The sequence below is a fragment of the Macaca mulatta genome, chromosome 11 (genome assembly GCF_049350105.2).
Source record: "Macaca mulatta isolate MMU2019108-1 chromosome 11, T2T-MMU8v2.0, whole genome shotgun sequence".
Classification (NCBI taxonomy): Eukaryota; Metazoa; Chordata; class Mammalia; order Primates; family Cercopithecidae; genus Macaca; species Macaca mulatta.
The window spans coordinates 64,520,107-64,547,892 of NC_133416.1; the positions used below are offsets into that span (position 1 = coordinate 64,520,107).

General features: G+C 41.8%; 1 protein-coding gene across 50 annotated transcripts in view; it reads right to left on the reverse strand.

Moving 5' to 3' along the window:
- Positions 1–27,786, reverse strand: part of R3HDM2 (R3H domain containing 2) — a 182,398-nt gene that overhangs the window by 105,691 nt on the left and 48,921 nt on the right. For 15 of the 50 annotated variants that reach the window (XM_077954612.1, XM_077954602.1, XM_077954615.1 and 12 more), the window contains exon 3: positions 27,050–27,130. The exons of the other annotated variants lie outside the window; for them this stretch is intronic. The gene's annotated coding sequence lies outside the window, so the exon portion shown is untranslated. The remainder of the gene's footprint in view (positions 1–27,049; positions 27,131–27,786) is intronic. 50 annotated transcript variants of the gene reach the window in all.

Here is a 27,786-nt window from a genome sequence, read left to right on the forward strand (position 1 = left end):
AACATGGCAAGACCTCGTCTCCCTTGTCTCTATTAAAAAACAAAGAAGGCCAGGTGTGGCGGCTCACACCTGTAATCCCAGCACTTTGGGAGGCCAAGGCAGGAGGAGCACTTGAGCTTGAGAGTTCAAGAGAAGCCTGGGAAACTAGTGAAACCTCATCTCTATGAAAAATAGGGCCGGGCACGGTGACTCATGCCTGTAAACCCAGTACTTTGGGAGGCCAAGGCAGGTAAATCATCTGAGGTCAGGAATTCAAGACCAGTCTGGCCAACATGGCAAAACCCTGTCTCTACTAAAAATACAAAAATTTGCCAGGTATGGTGGCACACGCCTGTAATCCCAGCTACTCAGGAGGCTGAGGCAGGAGAATCACTTGAACCCAGGAGGCAAAGGTTGCAGTGAGCCAAGATTGTGCCACTATACTCTAGCCTGAGCGACACAGCGAGACTCCATCTCAAAAAAAACAAAAAAAAAATTAGCCAGGCATGGTGGCACACACCTGTAGTCTCAGCTACTCAGGAAGCTAGGGCAGGAAGATCACTTGAGCCCAGGAGGTTGAGGCTGCAGGCTGCCATGAGCCATGATCACACCACTGCACTCCAACCTGAGCAACAGAGGGAGACACTGTTTCAAAACAAATAAGCAGAAATCAAGTAGTAGTGGCTGTTTTTCCATTTTCATTTATGTGTGAATTTTTAATATAAATTTGGGTACATAAAGCATTAATGCAAGTCAAAATGTTTCAGTGAACAAGTTTCAGGAGTTCAATTCTAATTATAAATAAACTTGTTGAATTTTTCTGGATAATGCCAGAATTTGGATTTTTTGAAAATCAAGGCCAGGTGTGGTAGCTCACGCCTGTAGTCCCAGCACTTTGGGAGGCCAAGGCGGGCGGATCACGAGGTCAGGAGATCGAGACCATCCTGGCTAACACAGTGAAACCCTGACTCTACTAAAAATACAAAAAATTAGCCAGGTGTGGTGGCAGGCGCCTGTAGTCCCAGCTACTCGGGAGGCTGAGGCAGGAGAATAGTGTGAACCCAGGAGGCAGAGCTTGCAGTGAGCCGAGATCTCGCCACTGCTCTCCAACCTAGGCGACGGAGCGAGACTCCGTCTCAAAAAAAAAAGAAAATCAAGTAAATTTCTTTTTTTTTTTTTTTTTTTTTGAGACGGAGTCTCGCTCTGTCACCCAGGCTGGAGTGCAGTGGCGCGATCTCGGCTCACTGCAAGCTCCGCCTCCCGGGTTCACGCCATTCTCCTGCCTCAGCCTCCCGAGTAGCTGGGACTACAGGCGTCCGTCCCTGCGCCCGGCTAATTTTTTTCTATTTTTAGTAGAGACGGGGTTTCACCATGGTCTCGATCTCCTGACCTTGTGATCCGCCCACCTCGGCCTCCCAAAGTGCTGGGATTACAGGCGTGAGCCACCACGCCCGGCCGTAAATTTCTTACTGTTGGCAACTAAATAGTGTTTGCAGCATTTTTATCATGCAGTTAATTCCATCCATTCACTATATTTTTCTAATTTAGTTGTCCTACATCCAAGTACATGGTTTGCTGTTTGCTTTTTTTTTTTTTGAGATAGTCTCGCTCTGTCACCCAGGTTGGAGTGCAGTGGCATGATATCGCCTCACTACAACCTCCACCTCCCAGGTTCAAGCCATCCTCCTGCCTCAGCCTCCCGAGTAGCTGGGACTACATGCACACGTCACCACGCCCAGCTAACTTTCTGTATTTTTAGTAGAGACGGGGTTTCACCATGTTAGCCAGGATGGTCTTGATCTCCTGACCTCATGATTCGCCCACCTCAGCCTCCCAAAGGGCTGGGATTACAGGCATGAGCCGCAGTGCCTGGCCAGTACATGGTTTTAATGTTGTCTATCTTCTGTGCTGTTCCTGTAAGTTTGCTATTAAAATACATTAAACTCAACCATGCACAATGGCTGACGCCTATAATCCCAGCACTCTGGGAGGCCGAGGTGGGCAGATAATCTGAGGTCAGGAGTTTGAGACCAGCCTGGCCATGGTGAAATCCCATCTCTACTAAAAATACAAAAATCAGCCAGGCATAGTAGCGTATGCCTATAGTCTCAGCTACTCAGAAAGTTGAGGCAGGAGAATCGCTTGAACCCGGGAGGCAGAGATTGCAGTGAACCGAGATCGTGCCACTGCACACCAGAATGGGCGACAGAGCAAGACTCTGTCTCAAAAAAAAATAAAATAAAATACATTAAACTAATAAATAATTCAACTTTAATAACAACAATAAAAAAATGGGAGGAGACCGTGTTGAAACTAGGTGTTGGATTCATGGAAGTTAAACTATTCTCTATTGTTATTTATTTTTAAATTCCCGTAAGAAAATTTTTGAAAAGAAAAAAAAGCTTACATGAGCAAAGAGAGATGAAGCCTGAGATAAACTTCCAAAACTTCTTCCACATCTGGATGGCAAATAAAACTACATCAAATGGTCGGGCATGATGGTTACCCTCTAATCCCAGCTACTTGGGAGGCTGAGACTGGAGGATACCTCGAGCCCAGGAGTTCAAACTGCAGAGAGCTATGACTGCACCACTGCACTCCAGATGGGGCAACAGAGCAAGACCTCACTCAAAAAATAACCAAAACCAAAAACAAACAACTACATCAAATGTCTAAAGAATGAGAACTCACGCCTATAATCTCAACACTTTGGGAGGCCAAAGTGGGGGGATCGCTTGAGCTCAGGAGTTCAAGACCAGCCTGGGCAACATAGGAAGACCCTGTCTCTACATAAAATTTAAAAATTAGCTAGGCGTTGGCCAGGTGCGGTGGTTCACACCTGTAATCCCAGCACTTTGGGAGGCCAAGAAGGGTGGATCACAAAGTCAGGAGTTCGAGACCAGCCTGGCCAAGATGGTGAAACCCCATCCCTACTAAAAATACAAAAATTAGCCAGGTGTGGTGGCGGGTGCCTGTAATCCCAGCTACTCAGGAGCCTGAGGCAAAGAACTGCTTGAACCTTGGAGGCAGAGGTTGCAGTAAGCCAAGACCATGAGCACCACTGCACTCCAGCCTGGGTGACAGAGTGAGACTCTGTCTCAAAAAATAAAAATAAAATACAAAATTAGCTAGGCGCTCACCTGTGGTCCCAGCTACTCAGGAGGCTGAGGTGGAAGGATTGCTTGAGCCCAAGAGATTGAGGCTGGAGCGAGCCATGATGGCACCACTGCACTCTAGCCTGGGCGACACAGCAAGATCCTGATTTAAAAAAAAAAAACGGTCTAAAGAATGATAAAAGAGATGTAGAACGAAGAGCTGCTGGTGATTCTAACAGGCAAAATCTGCTTATGTGATGAATAAGACATAATCTGAATTAAGCAATAATTAAGACTAAAAAACAATAGTGTTCATTTACATCAACAGGATATAAAGGGAAGCAATAAGTAAGACCTGTGGATGGTGAGTACTGAGGGAGTATGTGCCATTTCTATAGCATGTAGCAGATGGAGAATTCATAAAGAAAATGTCAGCATTTCATTTTAGCAAGACTTTCTGCTTCTCCCCGCTGAGAGATTTTCTCTAGGTAAAATACAAAAACTAATAGTAACTAATTGTCAGACCTTCTACTCACTAATTACGTAACAGGCAAGCTACTACTCTTCCTGTTTGAAAGTCATATATAAAATGGGGTAACTCTATCTGTCTCACAAGATATTATAAAAATTAGAAACAAATCACTAACACACTATGTGATTTGTACATGGCACAGAGTAGGCACTTAATAAATTGCAGTCAGTATTGTCATTACTGACTTTATATGAAAAAAAGTCATCATGAGAGTCAGGAATGATATAAGGATGCTCACCATCACCATCTCTTCTCATTATTGAATGGGAAGGCTTAGACAAAAGAAATAAAACATGAAAAGCAAAGAAGGTGTAATTAAAAAGAAAACTTTCCTAAATTTAACCAATGTGGCTGTCTAGTACCCAAGAAAATCTAAGTACCAAACATTTAGCATTTAAAAGAATTCAGCTGAAATGAAGATCAATGTACTAAAATTAACAGCGTATCTATATTCTAACAGTAGAAAAAGTAAATACAATAATTAACAAAGCTACTTAGGTTATGGGAGGCTGAGGCAGGAGAATCACTTGAACCCAAGAGGCAGAGGTTGCAGTGAGCCAAGATGGCACCACTGCACTCCAGCCTGGGCAACAGAGCAAGACTCCACTTCTAGGGAAAAAAGATCTTCAATGAAAAATTTATGAAATGTTATTGAAGGGTATAAATAACCCAAATAAATGGAGTCATAGATCATATCTCTGGCTAGAAAGACTCAATATTGCAAAGCCAGTTCCGCCATGTCAATCTTTACATTCAGTTCAATTCCAACAAAAATGTCAATGGAGTTTAAGTAAGATGAACAAGGAAGGAAAATCTGCCATACTAGGCAAAGCCTTTTTATTTTTATTTATTTATTTTTTTTGAGATGGATTCTCACTCTGTCACCCAGGCTGGAGTGCAGTGGCATGATCTCAGCTCACTGCATCTCTGCCTCCTGCGCTCAGTCGATTCTCCTGCCTCAGCCTCCTGAGTAGCTGGAACTACAGGTGCACGCTACCACACCCAGCTAATTTTTGTTCTTTTTTGTAGACATGGGGTTTCACCACGTTGGCCAGGCTGGTCTCAAACTCCTAACCTCAAATGATCCACCCGCCTCAGACTCCTTTAAAGTGCTGGGATTACAGGTGTGAACCACTGTGCCCAAGGCATAGGCTTCTTATATAGTAATTAAGACATGGGAATTGAGCAGATAAATGGGAAAAGAATAGAGATCCTGTACATGCCCCAAAACTTGATTATATTAGAGGCATAATTAAATACAATGCCAGATGTGTTGGGGCAACTAGTTATCTATATAGAAAAAATCAGAGCCCTATTCGCATCACACACAAATATAAATTTCAGGTAGATTAAAGACCTACACATTAAAAGTAAATCCTTAAAATGTTCAAAAACAAATATACAAGATTCTTTATGACCTCAGCATAAAGACGGATTTCTTGAATAAGAATTAGCACAAACCAGAAAAAAAACTGAAACTTTTGATGACTTCAAAATTGAAAACTTCTATACAATTCTAAGAATTCATAAACAGTTAAAAAATAAGCTACAGGCTGCAAGTTTTTTTGTGAAACATACATATAGGACAAATAATTGGTACTCAGTATATATAAAGAATTACAAACCAAAAAGAAAAAGACAAGTAAGTAATTAGAAAACTTGGCAAAGACTAAAAATTAGAAACCCAAATGACCAATAATAAATAGAAATTCATCTTCTCCTAGGAAATGGGAAAATACAAATTAAAACCAAAAATTTTATGTCACACCCAACAGACCATCAAAAACTTAAAATAAGTCTTACAATTTCCATGTAATGATATATTAATAAATTGTTCATTTTATCGTTGAGTTATATACCATTGAATAGATAAAGTATAATTTATTCATTTACATGTTGAGGAATATCTGGGTTGTTTCCAATTTTTTATTTATTTTAATTTTTTTAGATATGGGGTCTTGTTATGTTGCTCAAGCTGGCCTCCAACTCTTGGACTCCAGGATCCTCCCACCTCACCCTCCCAAAGACCTAGGAACTATAGGCATGTGCCACCATACCCAGCTACTTCTAATTTTTAACTATTACTAATAGAGCAGGTATAAAAAAATCATATATAAATCTTGACATGGACATATGGATTCATTTCTCTTGCATAAAGACATAGAGGGAGAATGGGTGTCTCCTGTGGTAAGAATATGTTTTTTTTATTTTTTTGAGAGAGAGTCTCGCTCTGTCACCCAGGCTGGAGTGCAGTGGTGCAATCTCAGCTTACTGTAACCTCCACCTCCGGGTTCAAGCAATTTTCTGACTCAGCCTTCTGAGTAGCTAGGATTACAAGTGCAAGCCACCACACCCAGCTAATTTTTGTATTTTTAGTAAAGACAGGGTTTCACCATGTTGGCCAGACTGGTCTTGAACTCCTGACCTCAGGTATCTGCCCACCTCGGCCTCCCAAAGTGCTGGGATTACAGGCGTGAGCCATCGTGCCTGGCCTATTTTTTTTTTTTTAAGTGGTTGTACCATCTTTCTTATCAGTAACATGAGAGTTCAAACTGCTCCACAGTCTCATCATTTGGTATGGCCAGACTTTTTGTTTGATGGGGGTTTTTTTTGTTGTTGTTTTTGAGACAGAGTCTCACTCTGTCACGCAGGCTAGAGTGCAGTGGTGCAATCTCAGTTCATGTAAACTCTGGCTCCCAGGTTCAAGCGATTCTCATTTCTCAGCCTCCAGAGTAGCTGGGACCACAGATGTGGGCCACCATACCCCGCTACTTTTTTGTATTTTTAGTAGAGATGGGGTTTCACCATGTTGGCCAGGCTGATTTCGAACTCCTGGCCTCAAGTGATTCACCTGCCTCAGCCTCCCAAAGTGCTGGGATTACAGGAGTGAGCCACTGCGCCCTGCCTGCATTTTCTTAATGACTAATACTGAACATCTTTTCAGGTGTTCATTTTTCAACCCTGTATCTTGTCTGGCTAAATGTTTGTTCACATCTCTTGTCCATTTTTTAATTGAATTGTCTTCTTATTGATGAATTCTAAGAGTTCTTCATACATTCTACATATGAGTATTTTCTAAAACTTACATTTTCTGCCAGTATGAAACTTGTGTTTTTATTTTCTTAACAGTGTCTTTAATAGAGAATTTTATTTTCGAGACAGGGTCTTGCTCTATTTCCCAGGTTGGAATGCAGTGGGATGATCACAGCTCACTGCAGCCTCGACCTCCCAGACTCGAGCGATTCTCCCACCTCAGCCTCCAGAGTAGCTGGGATTACAGGCATGTGCCACCATGCCAGGCTAGATTTTTGTTTGTTGTTTGCTTTTCCTTAGTAGAGTCTGCCTCCACCTCCCACAGTGCTGGGATTACAGGCATAAGCCACCACACCCGGATCTATGATCCATTTTGAGTTAATTTTTTGATGTAAGTTTGAAGGTTTGTTTTTAGTATGGTTTATCCAATTGTTTAAGAAACACTTCTTAAAAAGTCATCTCTTTCCCACTGAAATGACAACTCTGTCAAAAATCAACTAACATGCTTATTTCACATACCATTTTAATTAATGAACTTTTATAGTAAGTCTTGAAATCAGGAAGTTTAAGTCTTCCAACTGTAATCTTCATTTTCAAACTTGTTTTGTCTATTCTAGACCCTTTGTGCTTCCAGACAAATTTTGTCAATTGGAATTGTATTGAATCTATGGACATGGGAAGAATTTTAAAATATCAAGTCTTCTGATCCACAAGCAATGTTTTGATCCGTAAGCAATGGTATTGCAAGTGTCTTGTCAAATTCAGCCCTGAGTATTTCATATTTTTATGCTATTTGTACATGGTATGTTTTATCAATTTCAGATTGCTCTTGCTAGCATATAAACATATAATGGATTTTTATATATTGACTTTGTAACCTGCAACCTTCCTAAATTTTTCTAGTTTTATACATTTTATGATACTCTACATACATGATGCTATCCTCTGCAGTGGGAAAACTGTTTTTTCCTTTTCAATCTCATGCCTTTTACTGTTTCCCCCACCCCCTTACTTAGTACACTGACCAGAACCATCAATGCTATGTTGAAAACAATTGGTAAGAGCAAATACCCATGCCTTTTTCTTATTCGTAGGGGCAGAGAATTCATTATTACCACTAAGTATTATATTAGCTGTAGGTTTTTCATAAATGCCCTCTATCAGTTGAAGACATTTCCTTCTCATTTATTCAGTTTTTAACATGAATGAAGCCTGAATTTTCTTTTTTTTTAAAAACCCAGTGGTTCTTAAGGAAGCTGAATTTTGTCAAATGCTTTTTTGGCTTCTATTGAGATGATCGTGGGTTATTTTTTCAGTGTGTTAATAAAGAATTAAATTGGTTGAATTCTGAATGTTAAATGAACCTTGAATTTCTGTGATAAACCCTACTTGATCATGATGTATTGTCCTTTTTAACGTATCATTAGCTTTAATTTACTAAAACTTCATTAAAGATTTTTGTATACATGTACACAAGAAAATTTGGTCTGTAGCTTTCTTTTATCTTTATCTGGTTTTGGAATCAGAGTAAGGTTGGGCTCATAATATGAGTTGGGCAGTGTTCCTCCATATTCTTCAAAAGTTTATGCAGAAATGGTATGTCTTAAATTCTCGATAGACTTCAGCAGTAAAGCCATTTGACCCTGTGGGTGAGTTTTTAAACTATAATTTCTCTAGTAGATATAAACCTATTCAGGTTGTGTTTTTTTTTTTTTTAATGAGCTTTAGCAGTTTGTGTCTTTCATGAAATTTGTCCATTTAATACAAATAGTAAAATCTGGTCGGGCGTGGTGGCTCACACCCGTAATCCCAGCACTCTGGGAGGCTGAGGCAGGTGGATTACGAGGTCAGGAGATCGAGACCATCCTGGCTAACACGATGAAACCCCATCTCTACTAAAAATACAAAAAAATTAGCCGGGTGTGGTAGCAGGTGCCTGTAGTCCCAGCTACTCAGGAGGCTGAGGCAGGAAAATGGCATGAACCAAGGAGGCGGAGCTTGCAGTGAGCCGAGATAGCGTCACTGCACTCCAGCCTGGGCAACAGAGCGAGACTTCCTCCGTCTCAAAAATAAATAAATACAGAGTAAAATTTATTGGCATAGAATGGTTTATGATAGGCCAGGTGCGGTGGCTCTCCCCTGTAATCCCAGCACTTTGGGAGGCCGAGGCAGGTGGGTGAATCACCTGAGGTCAGGAATTTGAGACCAGCCTGGCCAACATGGCAAAACCCCGTCTCTACTAAAAATACAAAACTTAGCTGGGCGTGGTTGCACATGCCTGTAGTCCTAGCTACTTGGGAGGCTGAGGCAGGAGAATCGCCTGAACCTAGGAGGCGGTGGTTGCAGTGAGCCAAGATCACACCATTGCACTCCAGCCTGGACAGAGCAAGACTCCATCTCAAGAAAAAAAAAAAAAGAATGGTTCATGATATTCAATGCCTGGAAAATCATCAGTGATGTTCTCTCTCTCTCATTCATACCTGATACTGGTAAGGCATGTCTTCTCTCTTCCTTTCCTAGTAACTCTGGCTAAAAGTTCAATTTTGTCAATCTTTAAGAACAAACTTTCAGTTTTGTTCTTTTTTTTTTTGGCTTTTTAGTTCATTAATTTTTGCTCTGGTCTTTACAATTTCCTCTCCTTTGCTTACTTTTAGCTTGCTCTTCTTTTCTAATTTCTTAAGGTTAATGATTTCAGATTTTTCTGCTTCTTAATGTAACTATTTAATGCTATAAACTTCCTTTAAGTACTTCATTAATTACATCCCACAAATTTTTCCATGTCATGTTCCCATTTTCATTCTGTTAACATTTTCTAACTTCCCTTATTAATTCTTTTTTGACAGAGTTTCAGAGAGTGTTAGGTTTCCAAATATTTGGGGATTTTCCAGATATTTTCATGTTACTCATTTTTTTTTTTTTTTTTTGAGACAGAGCTTCTCTCTGTCACCCAGGCTGGAGTGTAGTGGTGCAATCTGGGATCATTTCAACCCCTGCCTCCCAGATTCAAGCAATTCTCCTGCCTCAGCTTCTCGAGTAGCTGGGACTACAGGTGTGTGACGCTACACCCAGCTAATTTTTTTTTTTTTTTCAATTTTTAGTAGATATGGGGTTTTGCCATGCTGGCCATGCTGCTCTTGAACTCCTGACCTCAAGTGATCTGCCCACCTCGGCCTCCCAAAGTGCTGGGATTACAGGCATGAGCCACCGCGCCCAGCCAAATTTAGGATTTAAATATACAAAGTATGTTTTGTCATAAAGGGATTTAGTTAGAAATTAGTAATAGAGACCGGGTGCAGAAGCGCACGCCTGTAATCCTAGTACTTTGGGAGGTCAAGTTGGGCAGATCACTTGAGGCCAGGAGTTTGAGACCAGGCTGGCCAACATGGCAAAACCCTGTGTCCACTAAAAATAAAAAAAAAAAAAATAGTTGGGCATGGTGGTGTGCACCTGTACCAGCTACTTCGGAGGCTTAGGCAGGAGAATCAGTTGAACCCAGGAGGCGGAGAGTGCAGTGAGCCAAGATGGCACCACTGCACTCCAGCCTGGGCGACACAGTGAGACTCCATCTCGGGGGGGAAAAAAAAAAAAAAAAGCTAAATTTATTGAAACTTATTTTATGGCCCAAGATGTGATCTATTGTAGTAAACAGTCTATGAACATCAGTAAAGAATGTGTATCATGCTGTTGTTGGAGTGGTTAAGTGTTAACTGGGTTAATTACCTATTTGTTTTTTACTTATTCTACCAATTATTTAGGGAGTGGTGTTGAAATCTCCAACTATATTATCCTCCCACCTCAGCACCCTGAGTAGCTGGGAATACAGACACACGCCACCATGGCTGGCTTGTTTTTTTTTTTGAGACGGAGTCTCACTCTGTCACCCAGACTGGAGTGCAATGGTGCGATCTCGGCTCACTGCAACCTCTGCCTCCTGGGTTCAAGCAATTCTCCTTCATCAGCCTCCTGAGTAGCTGGGACTACAGGCGCCCATCACCACGCCCATCTAATTTTTGTATTTTTAGTAGAGGCGACGACACACATGTTGGCCAGGCTGCTCTTGAACTCCTGACCTCAAATGATTCACCCACCTCGGCCTCCCAAAGTGCTGGGATTACAGGTGTGAACCACCACACCCAGTCCCCTGGCTAATTTTTGAACTTTTTTGTAGAGATCGTGTTTCGCCATGCTGCCCAAGCTGGTCTTGAATTCCTGAACCCAAGTGATCCACCTGCCTTTTCCTCCCAAAATGCTAGGTATAGGTGTGCACCACACCTGCTTCACATATTTGGAACTATTACTAAATGTATAAACATTTATGATCATTGTCCTCTTGAAGAACTGACTCCTTTTGCATCATTAAATGAACTGCTTATATCCATGGTAATTTTTCTTGTTCTGATATCTACTTTAATATTAATACAGTAAAATCTTGATTTCTTCTAATTGCTATTTGCATGGTATATCGTCTTTCATCCTTCTACTTTTAGTCTGTGTATTTAAATATATTTAAAAGTTTCTTGCAGACAGCATGCGGCCAGGTCTTGCTTTTAGATACGAGTTGATAATTTTCATCTATTGGTAGTGGTGATTAGATTGTTTGTATTTAGATTATTGATATGGTTGGATTTAAATCGACCACACTTGTCCAATATGTTCATTTTCCTTCTTCTCTTATCTTTTAGATTAATTAAGCATTCTTATGATTCAATTTTATCTCCTTTATTGGCTTACTAGCTATACCTCTTTGCTTTTTTAAGAAGTGGTTTATCGGCCGGGCGCGGTGGCTCAAGCCTATAATCCCAGCACTTTGGGAGGCCGAGACAGGCGGATCACGAGGTCAGGAGATTGAGACCATCCTGGCTAACACGGTGAAACCCCGTCTCTACTAAAAAATACAAAAAACTAGCCGGGCGAGGTGGCGGGCAACTGTAGTCCCAGCTACTCGAGAGGCTGAGGCAGGAGAACGGCATAAACCCGGGAGGCGCAGCTTGCAGTGAGCTAAGATCCGGCCACCGCACTCCAGCCTGGGCGACAGAGCAAGACTCCGTCTCAAAAAAAAAAAAAAAAAAAAAAAAAAAGAAGTGGTTTATTTAGTATATACTTTTATCATAATCTATCTTAAATATACCACTTCATATATAAGAATCATAAAACAATATACAGTTGACTCTTGAACAACACAGGTTTGAACTGCATAGGTCCACTTATATGTGAATTATTTTCAGTAAATATATATATATGTGTGTGTGTGTGTGTGTTTTGTTTTTTTTATTTAAGACAGAGTGTCACTCCTGTCGCTCAGGCTGGAGTGTAGTGGCGTGATCTCAGATCACTGCAACCTCTGCCTCCCGGGTTCAAGCGATTCTCCTGCCTCAGCCTCCCTAGTAACTGGGATTACAGGTATGCACCACCATGCCTGGCTAATTTTGAATTTTTAGTAGAGACAGGATTTCACCATGTTGGCCAGTCTGGTCTCGGAACTCCTGACCTCAGGTGATCAACCCGCCTCGGCCTCCTAAAGTGCTAGGATTACAGGCATGAGCCACTGTGCCTGGTCTCAGTAAATACATTGGGAATTTTTTTTTTTTTTTTTGAGACGGAGTCTCGCTCTGTAGCCCAGGCTGGAGTGCAGTGGCCGGATCTCAGCTCACTGCAAGCTCCGCCTCCCAGGTTCATGCCATTCTCCGGCCTCAGCCTCCCGAGTAGCTGGGACTACAGGCGCTGCCACCTCGCCCGGCTATTTTTTGTATTTCTTAGTAGAGACGGGGTTTCACCGTGTTAGCCAGGATGGTCTCGATCTCCTGACCTCGTGATCCGCCCATCTCGGCCTCCCAAAGTGCTGGGATTACAGGCTTGAGCCACCGCGCCCGGCCACATTGGGAATTTTTTTGGAGACTTGCAACAATTTGAAAAAAACTTGCAGACAAACTGTGCACCACAGAAATATTTTTCTAAATTAAGAAAAAGGTATGCCAGCCTGATCAACATAGTGAGACCCCCGTCTCTTAAAAAAAAAAAAAATTTTTTTTTTAAATTAGCCAGGCATGGAAACCAAGCAGCAGGGAGCTAAGGTGGGAAGATCGCTTGAGCCAGTAAGTTCAAGGCTACAGTGAGCCCTCATTGTGCCACTGTACTCCAGCCTGAGCAACAGAGACTGCAGGAAAGGAAAGGAATAAGGAAAAAGGAAGGGAAGGGGAAAGGAAAGAGGAAAGGAAAGGAAAAAGGAAAGGAAAGGAAGGAAAGAAAAGAAAATGCGGCTTTTATATGGATGCAGGATTGCTCTAAGAAAGGCATAGGGCCGGGCGCGGTGGCTCACGCCTGTAATCCCAGAATTTTGGGAGGCCGAGGCGGGCAGATCACCTGAGGTCGGGAGTTGGAGACCAGCTTGACCAACATGGAGAAACCCCGTCTCTACTAAAAATACAAAATTATCCGGGCGTGGTGGCACATGCCTGTAATCCCAGCTACTCAGGAGGCTGAGGCAGAAGAATCACTTGAACCTGGGAGGAGGAGGTTGCGGTGAGCTGAGATCGCGCCATTGCACTCCAGCCTGGGCAATAAGAGCGAAACTCTGTCTCAAAAAAAAAAAAAAAAAAAAAAAAGAGCATAAAGTGAGCACACTGGCTCATGCCTGTAATCCCCACACTTTGGGAAACTGAGGCAGGAGGATCATTTGAGGCCAGGAGTTCAAGATCAGCCTGGCCAACAATGCAAGTCGCTGTTGCTACAAAAATTAAAAACCAGCTGGGTGTGGTGGCATGCACCTGTAGTCCCAGCTATTCAGGAGGCTGAGGCAGAAACACTTGAGCCCAGGAGTTCAAGGCTGCAGTGTGTCATTACTGTGCCATTATACACTCCAGCCTGGGTGACAAAGTGAGACCCTGTCTCCAAAAAAAAAGCCTAAGAAAGGCATACCTATAGACTCTAATATGATTCAAGAAAAAGAAGTAATTATATGACAACCAAAGCAAAAAGGAGATGAAGGATCTAAAGCCAGAGAATTTAATGCCAGCAAAGATAGTTTCATAATTTTAGAAAGAGATTGAGTTTTTAAAATGTCAAGATAACAGAAGCAGCAGCTTTTGCCAACCAAGAAGCAACAGATGAGTTTCCAGACACCATTAAGAAAATCACTAAGAGCCTGGGCAACATGGCAAAACCCTGTCTCTACCAAAAATACAAAAATTAGCCAGGCACGGTGGTGTAGGCCTGCAGTCCCAGCTACTCGGAGGATAAGGTGGGAGGATTGCTTGAGCCTGGGAGGCAGAGGTTGCAATGAGCCACTGCACTCCAACCTGGGAGACAGTAAGACTCTGTCTCAAAAAAAAAAAAAAAGGCAAAACAGTCAAACATAAATTATGATGCATTTCTGTAAAGTTACAAGTGTGCCTGCCTCTCCTTTCCCCTCCTCCCTCTTCCATCCCTGAGAAAGCAAGACCAACCCCTCTTCTTCCTCTTCAGCCTACTCAATGTGAAGACAAGAATGAAGACTTTTATGATGATCCGCTTTCACTTACTAGTAAATGTATTTTCTCTTCCTTGATTTTCTTAACATTTTCTTTTCTCTTACTGCATTGTAAGAATATGATACATAATACATATATGAAATATGTTTTAATCAACTGTGGTTATTGTTAAGGCTATTAATCAACTGTTTAATCAACTGCTTAACTGTTAATGAACTGTTTATGTTACTGGTAAGGCTTCTAGTCAACAGTAGACTATTAATAGTTAAGTTTCTCTGGAGTCAAAAGTTATATGTGGATTTTTGACTGCATGGGGGGTCAATATCCCTAACCCCCACATTGTTCATGGGCCAATTTGACCTTGTACTACTATTTCACCTCTCCCAATCTTTTGGGCAACTGCTGTCATCCATTTTATTTCTGCACGTTATAAACACCACAGAAGTTTTATTATTTTTGTTTTGAACAATTATCTTTTAAATTTTTTTCCAAATAAAATAATTAATATTTTCTCCACAGATTTCTAATGATCTGCATTATTTTATTTCTTATTTTTTGATACAGAGTCTTGCTCCATTGCCCAGGCTGGGGTGCAGTGGTGCTACGTTGGCTCACTAAATCTCTGCCTCTTGGTTCAAGCAGTTCTCCTGCCTCAGCCTCCTGAGTAGCTGGGACTACAGGCGCATGCCACTATGCCCAGCTAGTTTTTTTGTATTCTGAGTAGAGATGGGGTTTTACCATGTTGGCCAGGCTGGTCTCGAACTCCTGGCCTCAAGTGATCCACCCACCTTGGCCTCCCAAAGTGCTGGAATTACAGGCGTAAGCCACTGCGCCCAGCCTGCATTATTTTAGTTCTGTCTAAATTTTGATTTGGCGTAGTTTTCTCCTGCCTTTAACACTTTCTGTAGCAGTGGTCTGATGGTGGTGAATTCTGTCAGCTTTTGTTATGTTTTTAAAAGGCCTTATTTCATCTACACTTTTTATTGTGACATAATTCATATACCATGCAATTCACCAATTTCAAGTACACAATTCTATGGCTTTTAGTATATTCAGAGTTACACTTCCATAATCAAAATCAATTTTAGAACACTTTATCATCCCCAAAAGAAACCTTATACTCATTAGAAACAACTTCTGATTAAGGGTAGGGGGAACGGGGTATAGGGAGAGATTTGTTAAAGGATACAAAATTACAGCTAGATAGGAGGAATAAGCTCTAATGTTCTATACCACTGCGGCACAACTATAATTAACAATAATTTTTAGTTTCCAGTAACTAAGAGGATACTAAATGGTCCCAATGCAACAAAATAATAAAATTTTAGACAGATATGCTAATTACCCTCATCTGATCATTACACATTAGAGTATCAAAACATCACTATGTAACCCATAAATATATACAATTATTATGTCAATTTTTTTAAAAGGCTGAGTGTAGAGGCATGTGCCTATACTCCCAGTTACTTAGGAGGCTGAGGCTGGAGGATTGTCAGAGCCTGAGTTCAATGCTGTAGTGAGCTAGGATCACACCACTGCGCTCCAACCTGGGCAAAGCAAGGCTCCATCTCTTTAAAAAACAAAAACAAAAAAAAGGCAAAAGAATGAACTTCCCATTTTCTCCCAATTCCCAGCCCTAAGCCACTAATGTTTTGCCCATCCTGGACAGTTTCCTCTTCAATTTTGAAAGGTATTTTTGCTGCATATAAAATTTTAGGTTGATAGGTTTTCTCATCTAGCATTTTAATGTTATCTCTCAGAATCATTAGCTTGCAATGATTCTGATAAAAAGTTTGCTGTAATTCTTACCTTATGTATTAGTTTGCTAGGGCTATCATATGAAAATAGCACAGACTGGGTGTTTTTGTTTTTTTTGTTTGTTTTTTGTCTTTTTTTCAGATGGAGTGTTACTCTGTCACCCACATTGAAGTGCAGTGGTGTGATCTCAGCTCATTGCAACCTCCACCTCCCGGGCTCAAGCAATTCTCCTGCCTCAGCCTCCAGAGTAGCTGGGATTACAGGCGCACATCACCATGCTGGCTAATATTTTTGCATTTTTAGTAGAGACAGGGTTTCACCACGTTGGCCAGGCTGGTGTTGAACTCCTGACCTGAGGTGATTTGCCTGCCTCCCGCCTCCCAAAGTGCTGAGATTATAGGCATCAGCCCCCACGCGCAGCCTACAGGCTGGGTGTCTTAAAAAGAAATTTATTTTCTCACAGTTCTAGATGCTGGAAGTCCAAGATCAAGGTGTTCACAGATTTGGTTTCTCCCAAGGGCTCTCTCCTTGACTTCCAGATGGCCATTTCACTGTGTCCTCATATGGTCTTTGCTTGGTGCACATATATGCCCATGCCCCAGTATCCCCCTGTGAATCTAAATTTCTTCTTCTTAAAGGGACACGAGGCTAGGTGCAGTGGCTCACATCTGTAATCTCAGCACTTTGGGAGGCCGAGGTGGGCGGATCATGAGGTCAGGAGTTTGAGACCAGCCTGGCCAATATAGTGAAACCCTGTCTCTACTAAAAATACAAAAATTAGCTGGGCGTGGTGGCAGGCACCCGCAATCCCAGCTACTCAGGAGGCTGAGGCAGAAGAACTGCTTGAACCCAGGAGGTGGAGGTTGCAGTGAGTGGAGATTGCACCACTGCACTCCAGCTTGGGCGACACAGCAAGATTCCATCTTAAAAAACAAAAACAAAACCAAAAAACATATATATCAGTGATAAAGAGTAAATCTTCAGTGAGTTTTCCAGATCTGTGGGATTACAGTTTTTACTAAAATTAAAAAACTTCAGCCATTATTTCTTCAAATATTTGCCTCCCTTCCCACTTTCCTAAGACTCCAATTACACATATTTTTAGACTTCTTGATGTTGTTCCACTGCTCACTGACACTCTTCACTTATTTTTTTTTTTTTTGTTTATCTATGTTTTATTTAGAGACAGGCTCTTTCTCTGTTGCCCCGTCTGGAGTGCCGTGGTATGATGTTGGTTCACCGCAGCCTTAAACTCCTGGGTTCAAGCGATCCTCCCACCCTGGTTTCCCAAAGTGCTGGGATTATGTGTTGGTACCAGCCAGTACACCCAGTCTTTTTTTCCATGTTACATTTTGAGTAAGTTTCATTTGCTATGTCTTCAAGTTCACTAATTTTTTCTTCTGCTGTGCCTATCTGCTATAAATCCTGGGCACTATATTTCTCATCTCAGACACAGCAGTTTTCATTTTTAAAAGTTAGATTTTGGTCATTTTTATATTTTCCATGTCTCAACATGCATTTTCTGAATCATTTCTGGGTCTATTTCTATTGACTGTTTTTGTCCTCATTATGGACTGTGTTCTCTAATTCTTTGTATGCCTGATAATTTGTGACCAGATGCCAAATGTAAATTTTACACTGTTGGTTTCTAGTTTTAAAATATTCCTTTAACTAATTTGGGGCTTTTTTGTTGTTATTGTTTTGTTTTGTTTTGTCTAAGACGGAGTCTAGCTCTGTCGCCCAGGCTGCAGTGTAGTGGCACGATCTCGGCTCACTGCCAGCTCTGCTTCCTGGGTTCATGCCATTCTGCTGCCTCAGCCTCCAGAGTAGCTGGGACTACGGGTGCCTGCCACCATGCCCAGCTAATTTTTTTGTATTTTTAGTAGAGACGGGGTTTCACCGTGTTAGCCAAGATAGTCTCTATCTCCTGACCTCATGATCCGCCCACCTTGGCCTCCCAAAGTGCTGGCATTATAGGCATGAGCCACCACGCCTGTCCTTGGCTTTGTTTTGAGACTCAATGACTTAGAAATAGTTTGATCCTTCTGAGGCTTGTTTTTATGCTTTATTAGGCTAGTTTTTGACAGCCTTTACATTGGAGCTAATCTAGTATCACTACTGAGGCAATACCCTTCTAAGGACGCAACTCAATATCCCAGGTGTTAGGTGTTTCTACTCTGGTTAGTAGAAATAAAAAATACTCATGGCCCTTTATTCCTTGACTGTTCTAACTAATCCTTTCCAGAAGTCTTTCTCTGACCTTGAGTAGTTTCCTCACACCAGTGAACTGATTAGTACTCAGCTAAAGCATCTATGACAGGAAAGTTCAATAGAACTTTCTGTGATGATGAAACTGGCTATTAAGTACTTGAATTGTAGTTAGTGTAACTGAGGAACTCAATTTTTATTTATCCACATGTAGCTAGTGGCTACTGTATTGTACAGTGTACGTTTAGGGGAACCCTCTGCAAATTTCCAGAGCTCTCTTTTTCTTAAGAAGCTCTCACCTGGGCCGGGCGCGGTGGCTCAAGCCTGTAATCCCAGCACTTTGGGAGGCCGAGACGGGCAGATCATGAGGTCAGGAGATCGAGACCATCCTGGCTAATACGGTGAAACCCCGTCTCTACTAAAAAATACAAAAAACTAGCCGGGCGAAGTGGCGGGTGCCTGTAGTCCCAGCTACTCGGGAGGCTGAGGCAGGAGAATGGCGTGAACCCGAGAGGAGGAGCTTGCAGTGAGCTGAGATACGGCCACTGCACTCCAGCCTGGGTGACAGAGCAAGACTCCGTCTCAAAAAAAAAAAAAAAAAAAAAGAAGCTCTCGCCTCTTAAATAAATATTCTTTTTTTTTTTTTTTTTTTTTTTTGAGACAGAGTCTCGCTCTGCCGCCCAGGCTGGAGTGCAGTGGCCGGATCTCAGCTCACTGCAAGCTCCGCCTCCCGGGTTCACACCATTCTCCTGCCTCAGCCTCCCGAGTAGTTGGGACTACAGGCGCCTGCCACCGCGCCCGGCTAGTTATCCTCTTAAATATTCTGCCCCACAATCCCAGCTGCCTTGGCTTCTTGATTCCTACCTCTGTCTCCTCAATTCAAGATTGCCAGCTCTGTATGTGTATCCCTCCCGACCCTAGTTTCAACACAGAAACTTTCTTCAGGCTGAAAGGCGGACAATCATAGTGCTCAAACTTCTTTCTTTTCTCTCAGGAATTACTGTTCTGTGCTACTCTTTGTCCAACATCTGAAAACATTTTTTCATATACTTTGTCCAATTATTCACTTAAGGCAGCAGCATATATCAGCTTCCTGTACACAGCTATTACCAGAACTGTAAGTTCCCTTCCACTGAGTCTCTTTCAATCATTATTTTTTATTTCTAAAATAATTTAATTGCTTATTTTACAAACCAACCAGTCTTGCTTTATTCTCTCATTTCTTATTCTTGGTCTTTATTCACTGTTCTATTTCATTAAATATATTTATTTTATGTTCTATATTCAATAATTCCAACACCTAAAGTTTCTCTGGGTCTGTTTCAGTTGTTTCTATTGATGCTGGTTCACAGAACCTTGTTTCTTTTGTTATTTTTTTTCATTTTTTGGTTACTATTATAAGCTCACATATGTTGGTAATCTATCTTTAAGAATTATTTGAAGCCAGGGTTGAGGTATATTCCACCAGGGATGATCTGAGTTTGCATCTCTCAGGTGCCTGTAAGCACTCTATCAACTTGGATCTACTTTAAAAAAAAAAAATTCCATGTGTGTATATATATATTATATATATACACACATATATATACACATATTTTTATATATATATATATTTTCTGCTTAACTTTTTAAGCAGAAAATACATTTTCTTAGTTCAAAAAACTCTAAACTAGTTCCCTTCCCCTTCCTGTTAGTTAGGCCTAACACTTCAACTAACACGGTATGTAGTAAAGAATTTAACCTTGCCCAAAGAGAGGTCTGGCATTTGCCCTTAGCTCTTAGGAAGTAATGTTAAACTCTTTGAATATCCTCTTGATAATGATTTATTAGGAGACTTAAGCCATGACAGTAAGTCTACCAATATGATTTATGGTAGGGACTTTATGTTACATACTATCAACTCAACCTCAGGAAGGGCTGGAGACTGAGGTCAGCCACTTTGCCAATTATATCTATGTGATGGAGCTCCAGTAAAAATTCAGGACATCAAGGCTTACGTAGCCTCCTTGGTTGGCAATACTCCATGTGTATTACCACACAACACTGACAGGAGGAGTTACACTATCCATGACTCCACTGGGAAAGGAAAACCGGAAGCTCAGCATCTGAAACCCTCCTGGACTCTGCCCATGTATCTCTTCTCTTGGCTGATTTTAATCTGTCTCCCTTCACTGTGAGTATAATAGGTTTAGTGAGTTCTGTGAGTCGTTCTAGCAAACTATGGAACCCGAGGGTGATCTTGCGGAACCCCCCGCCCCCAGAAACTCTGCAGTTGCTGCCAGAAGTGGGGGGTGGATTTGGGGACTGTTCTCTAACTTTGCACACAGTCAGCAGGGCCAGGGCTGACAATTTGTCTGTCATGGCTAGGGCGGGACTAAGAAAGCAACACAAGTGATCTGGAGACTAATTTACAATCTCCTAATTCTAATACAGAAGGATTAGGCAAACAAGTAACCTCAGGTAGTTTTCCTCCTAGCCTCTACTCAAGAACTTTCTTGTCATCTACCCCCACTCTCCCATTTCCCACTTCCTACCCCTACCCCAGCATCTTAACACCATCAAATGATCTCAAGTGTCAGGAATATCAAATGTAGCTCCACCTCTTAAAAGCTGAAGGACCCTAGTTCTGAATTAAGATCTCTGGGGCAAACATAACTCTTGTGCAAAGTGTCATGAGAATTTGGAAAATGAGGTTAACAGCTCTGCAGATAATATGTGATTCTGGTTCTGAAAGTCACCTAAAAGACTTTCATCATAAATTGATGCGAACTCAATTTTATTGAGAGTGTAAAACTACATCATCAGGCCATCAGGGACAGACTTTAGCTCAAGTAAGCCACCGTTCTAGCATGCCAGTAATAAGTAAGCACTAACTTTGTTATGCAGCGAAAACTTGGATGGCTATTTCAGAAATCTAGCATGTCTTTTTTTGTACATTCAATTTGTAGTCTGTGTCATTTTAGTCTCCAAAATATAATTTCAAGTAAGACTATAAATACTTAGAATTTTTACCATTCGAAAAGGCACAAAACAGAAAATCCCCAACACCTAAGATCCCTCTTTCCCACACTGTTACCCTATCAGCCAACAGGTCTGCCCCATGGTAAGATGGATGAGGGCAGTAGGAACAGTTCGTAAGATTTCACAGGAAACAAGATCTTTGCTCCTGCCCTTACCATTGAAATCTGGAATTTAAAAATACATATATGAAATTTAAAAGCAACAGAAATTCAAAGTAATACAAGAAGAAGTAGTCAATTAATTTCTTATTTTCTCCCAAGATAACTCTTTGAGTGCAGGGACTATGTTTTAAATTATAAGCACCTTCAAAACAGGTTAAATAAATACAAAATAAAATAGTACATATAAATTAGTAAGAATTTGATAGCCTAAATCTTAGAAAGTTTCCTAAAAAATGTAATTTTCAACTGGCTTTTTCAAGGAGTAATAGCAAAGAGAGGGTGCTATGGTTTGGCTCTGTGTCCCCACCCAAATCTCATCTTGAATTATAATCCCCACATGTGTGAGGGAGGGAGGCTTATTGGATCATGGGGGTGGTTCCCCCCCTGCTGTTCTCATGCTAGTGAGTGAGTTCTCACAAGATCTGATGGTTTTATTACATAAGTGTCTGGCATTTCCCCTGCTTGCACTCGCGAAGACATACATGCCTGCTTCCCCTTCCGCCATGACAGTATGTTTCCTGAGGCCTCCCCAGGCATGCGGAACTTCCTGTGAGCCAATTAAACCTCACTGGGCACGGTGGCTCACGCCTGTAATCACAGGACTTTGGGAGGCCAAGAAGGGCAGATCACCTGAGGTCGGGAGTTTGAGACCAGCCTAACCAACATGGAAAAACCCCATCTCTACTAAAAATACAAAATTAGTCAGGCATGGTGGTGCATGCCTGTAATCCCAGCTATTTGGAAGGCTGAGGCAGGAGAATAGCTTGAACCCGGGAGGTGGAGGTTAAGGAGAGCCAAGATCACGCCACTGCACTCCAGCCTGGACAACAAGAGTGAAACTCCATCTCAAAAGAAAAATAAAATAAAATAAACCTCTTTCTTTGATAAATTACCCAGTCTCAGATATATGTTTATAGCAGTGTGAAGATGGACTAATACAGAGGGCAAGATAACTAAGAAGGGAGCAAAAGCACAAGGGAAAAATAGTTAAATTTAGTCTAGTTTGACTTGGTTGATACAGTTCAAAGAAACAGGCTAATGTCAGGACAACAGTCAGTGAGCAAAGGTGATACAAGCTGCTGAGAAATATGGGATTTATGCAACTGAGCGCCACTGTTACAGGGAAATGAATGGAATGATAATAAATCACTGAGCAGTGATATGCCATTTTCTGGGCCAGTAGAACTAGAAAGCAGCAACAGAAGACTAAAATTTGTTCTGGTTCAAAATATAAAAATATTTCATCATTACTCCAAGAATGGGAACCAAATATATACCATTACTTTTTTTTTTTTTTTTTTTTTTTTTTTTTGTGAGATGGAGTCTCGCTCTGTCGCCCAGGCTGGAGTGCAGTAGCGCGATCTCGGCTCACTGCAAGCTCCGCCTCCCGGGTTCATGCCATTCTCCTGCCTCAGCCTCCTGAGTAGCTGGGACTACAGGCCCCCGCCACCACGCCCGGCTAATTTTTTTTGTATTTTAGTAGAGACGGGGTTTCACCGTGATAGCCAGGATGCTCTCAATCTCCTGATCTCGTGATCCCCCCCGTCTCGGTCTCCCAAAGTGCTGGGATTACAGGCATGAGCCACCGCGCCCAGCCACCTTTTTTTTTGTTTTTTTTTTTTAAAGATACACACATACAAACTCAGAGACAGCCCACAAAGTAAGGCAGGCAAACAAAGTTTTACCCTCTTCAGTGCCTAATTGATTAACCGCTACCCTTTTTCTGCCTACAGTAACATAAAAGGGTTAACTGTTTAAAGAAGTAAAGAACACCGAAGTAGCTGTGTATTCATATATCAAAAAGAAAAAAAGCAGTGATATCAAGGGAGAGAAAAATATTTTCATGAAAGATGGGATGCAGAAAAAAACAGAATGAAAACAAAAGAGAAACATCAGTTCTGATGTCCTGCAAGACAGAAAAGGGAAGAAATATTCAAAATAACTGCCTTGCTCATAGGTTTTGTCGTTCTTCTTCTAAGCCTACAGTCTGTAACAAGATGAGAAGACAGACAATGAGAAGAAATACTCTCAAACAAAACAAGCCAATCCCCCACAACCCAAACCCCCAAAACAGAGAATTTCAAGGTATCTCCAAATATTCACGTCACATTTATAACTAAAATGAATCTTGATTTAACATTGTGCTTCTCATAGAGATTTCTCTTTCACCTTTCCTAAATGAGTAACATCAATGCAACAACTATAAAAACAAAAGGTAAATATAATCAGAAAAGCCAGTATAACATAATATCTTTGAGCACAGTCTAAGGGAAGAACATGGCATAGCTTCTCTCTGTCCCACTGCTGCTGAAACAAAATAACAGTAATCCAAAAGTCTGAATGCTTTTACAACATATCATAGATTGTCCTGTTTTTTTTTTTTTTTAATTTTGAGATGGAGTTTCACTCTTGTTGCCCAGACTGGAGTGCAATGGCGCGAACTCAGCTCACTATAACCTCCGCCTCCCGGGTTCAAGCGATTCTCCTGCCTCAGCCTCCCGAGTAGCTGGGATTACAGGTATGTACCACCACACCTAGCTAATTTTTATTTTTTATTTTATTTTTTTTTTTTGAGACGGAGTCTCGCTCTGTCACCCAGGCTGGAGTGCTGTGGCCGGATCTCAGCTCACTGCAAGCTCCGCCTCCCGGGTTCACGCCATTCTCCTGCCTCAGCCTCCCGAGTAGCCGGGACTACAGGCGCCCGCCACCTCGCCCGGCTAGTTTTTTTTTTTGTATTTTTTAGTAGAGACGGGGTTTCACCGTGTTAGCCAGGATGGTCTTGATCTCCTGACCTCGTGATCCGCCCGTCTCGGCCTCCCAAAGTGCTGGGATTACAGGCTTGAGCCACCACGCCCGGCTGCTAATTTTTTATTTTTAGTGGAGATGAGGTTTATCCACATTGGTCAGGCTGGTCTCAAACTCCCAACCTCAGGTGATCCACCCGCCTTGGACTCTCAAAGTGCTGGGATTACAAGCGTGAGCCACTGCGCCCAGCCAATTGTGGCCTGTTCTTATACTATCTCAAAGCCTTCCCAGGATGGGCCAGTGGGATTTAACATGAACCAGATATGTCATCCAAGTTGAAGACAGACACGTGGGTCCTAATGAGCAGTGGTAAAAAAACATTACTGCTCCATTCAGCTCCCAACAATGATAAATAATTCAGGAAAAGAACTGCCGCAATACAGAGCACAGCAGCAGGATTTAAAAATAGAACACAGGCTAGAAAGCCTTGGGGCGGGGGTGTTGGGGGGAATCAGGAGTCATAGAGAAAATGGATTTCTGTCAACAAATTCCCAAGTTCTTTGCAATAAAGGGTGCTGCTGAAATTGTCACACAAACCAAATACCAAACTCTAATGTACTTTCTCAAAAACCAAGTATTTTTCAGGAATTTGGCAAATCTGATTAACAAGAAAGCTAATAAACAACGGTACTATTTGGAAAGAGCAGTTATGATAGAGAAAGCAAATCTAAATCACATAGGAAGTATATTTTTTAAAAAATAAGAAGGGATCAAAACTCGATTTTCCACACCACCAAATTATAGCTAACATCAATTTAGACTTTTCCTAATTATGCCTCTAGTACTGAGATAGCATTCAAGATTTTGCTATTCCTTTTTCCACCTCTAATAGATCCTACAACTCAACACACGCGAATGCAAGAGTCTCACCAATCAATAAAAAGGGTAGCTTGAAAACCAAACAAAATCCATGATTATGGTTTTCCCAGATTTAAATTAAACTCCAGCTCTGGCCAAGCATGGTGGCTTGTGCCTGTAATCCCAGCACTTTGGCGGGAGGCCAGCGTGGGAGGATCACTTGAGGCCAGGAGATTGCCCATAGCCTGGGCAATGTAGTGAGACTCCCATCTCTACAAAAAATTAGCCGGACATGGTGGCATGTGCCTGTAGTCCTAGCTACTTGGGAGGCTGAGGTGAGAGAATCACTTGAGCCAAGGAGTTTGAGGCTGCAGTAAGCTACGACTGTGCTGCTGCACTTCAACCTGGGTGACAAAGCAAGACTCTGTCTCTAAAAAAAGTAGTAAGAATAGAGGCTGGGTATGGTGGTTCACGCCTGTAATCCCAGCACTTTGGGAGGCCGAGGCGGGCAGATCACCTGAGGAGGGGAGTTTGAGACCAGCCTGAACAACATGAAGACATCCTGTCTCTACTAAAAATACAAACTTAGCCAGGTGTGGTGGCACATGCCTATTTGTAATCCCAGCTACTTGGAAGGCTAAGGCAGGAGAATCACTTGAACCCAGGAAGTGGAGGTTGCAGTGAGTCAAGATCATGCCATTGCACTCTAGCCTGGGCAACAAGAACAAAACTCCATCTCAAAAAAAAAAAAAAAAAAGACCAGACCAGATATAGTCCAAAGAAATAATACTCTGCATCCAAAACTGCATTTCTCTGCAGCCATTAAAATATACACCTCTCAAAAATTAAAAATAAATAAAAATATACACCTCTTTTCATATACACCTCAACTCATTTCAGACAACTGGAAATTTTAGGACAATATAAGATAATTTTTATGTCTAATCTCCCTGTAAAAGTATAATATAGAATATAAAACCATAATCTGATCCTTTTATACATTACTTTATCCTAAGTAAGCAAACAAATGGTACTGAAAAAAATTCTTGTTCAGTATAAACTGCAAACCAACATATAGATCAATATGCTCCTGCCTCACCTATTTTTAGAGGAAAAAAATGACTGTATCTCTTCATAGCTGTGCCATTCAACTTAAAGGGCACAAACACCAGAACAGAATGCACTTAGAAGAAGCAGCGTTTTTTCAATTCTTAAATTCTCTAGATTCTATGAGTAAATACTAAACTGTATCTTCAAAGGAGAAACAGGCTGGTTCTTTCAAAATATGGTCCACTTAAAGCACTTCTCCAGGTCAGATCAGCTGCTTTCTTTTTTCTTTTCTTTTTTTTTTTTTTTTGAGATGGAGTCTTCCTCGGTCTCCAGGCTGGAGTGCAGTGGCGCAATCTTGGCTCACTACCACCTCTGACTCCCTGGTTCAAGCGATTCTCCCACCTCAGCCTCCCGAGTAGCTGGGATTATAGGCACACACCACCACGCCCAGCTAATTTTTTTTGTATTTTTAGTAGAGTCGGGGTTTCACCATGTTGGCCAGAATGGTCTCGATCTCCTGACCTTGTGATCCACCCACCTCAGCCTCCCAAAGTGCTAAGATTACAGGCGTGAGCCACCACGCCTGGCCATATCAGCTGCTTTCTATCCCCTCTCCACTAACCATACAGAGTAAGCCATCATCTCATTCTGTAAACCCAGGCTTTCTTACTATTAACAACAGACAGCATGGTCAAATGGGCCCAGTTTTGAGTTCTGGCACTCTTGGTCTTGGACCTATTCTGGGTCCTTCACTGAAGATAGAACCACTATGACCCTCCTCTGACTTGCCCATGCCCTCAGGGCAAGATGTCCATGGGACCAGAGGACATACCTACCTGAAGACCCTCACTCCACTAGTCTCAGCTATGCTCCAGATCCCAGGTTTTCCTGCCTAAGCAGCCCCAAACCCAAATCAGGGCCTTCAGTGGATTTCTTCTCATCTCAAACTTTGTCCTTCCATGGACAATAACCTTCTGTTATACATGTTCCATTGTCTGAATGGTGGGCAAGGGACAAACAACGGGAAGGGTACAGATGGAGACTAGGCTTGTAGGATATCCCTGAACTATCCTATTCTGTCTCAGAAAAATAATTTCCCCTCAAAGTTCTAACAGTTTTTTTTTTTTTATTTTGATTTACCGGGTGAGGTGGCACATGCCTGTGGTCCCAGCTACTCAGGAAGCTGAGGCAGGAGGTTCACTTGAAGCCAGAAGTTCAAGGCTGTAGTGAAATAAAATTATTAGGTTCCTTTTACAAAAATCTTTATTTATAACTACTAAATATTTAGAAATATGGGGATGGGGGCAGTGGCTCACACCTATAATCCCAACACTTTGGGAGGCTGAGGCAGGCGGATCACCTGAGGTCAGGAGTTCGAGACCAGCCTAGCCAACACGACGAAGCCTCATCTCTACTAAAAAATACAAAAATTAGCCAGGCATGGTGGCAAGTGCCTGTAATCCCAGCTACTTGGGAGGCTGAGACAGAAGAATCACTTGAACTCAGGAGATGGATATTGCAATGAGCCGAGATGACGCCACTGCACTCCAGCCTGGGCAAAAGAATGAGACTCGGTCTCAGAAAAAAAAAAAAAAAATTAAAAATATGGAATGTGGGCTTCCATTCATGCCGTTGCCCAGGGACTGAAGTTGTTAGTAAAACCATGCCCCAAAAAGTTAAACCAGTAACTAACAGAAATTCTTGAGTTTGCAAGATAGTAGATAAGAAAAGAAACAACTTTCTGAAACACTGAAACTCCCTCTGCTTGTAAGATAACAAAACTGGCTGAAATCAGTTGCAACCAATATAGCCAACTAGAGTTCACACTGAAGGAGCTTCACATAGCCTGAACTGCCACCACATGCTTCATATTAACT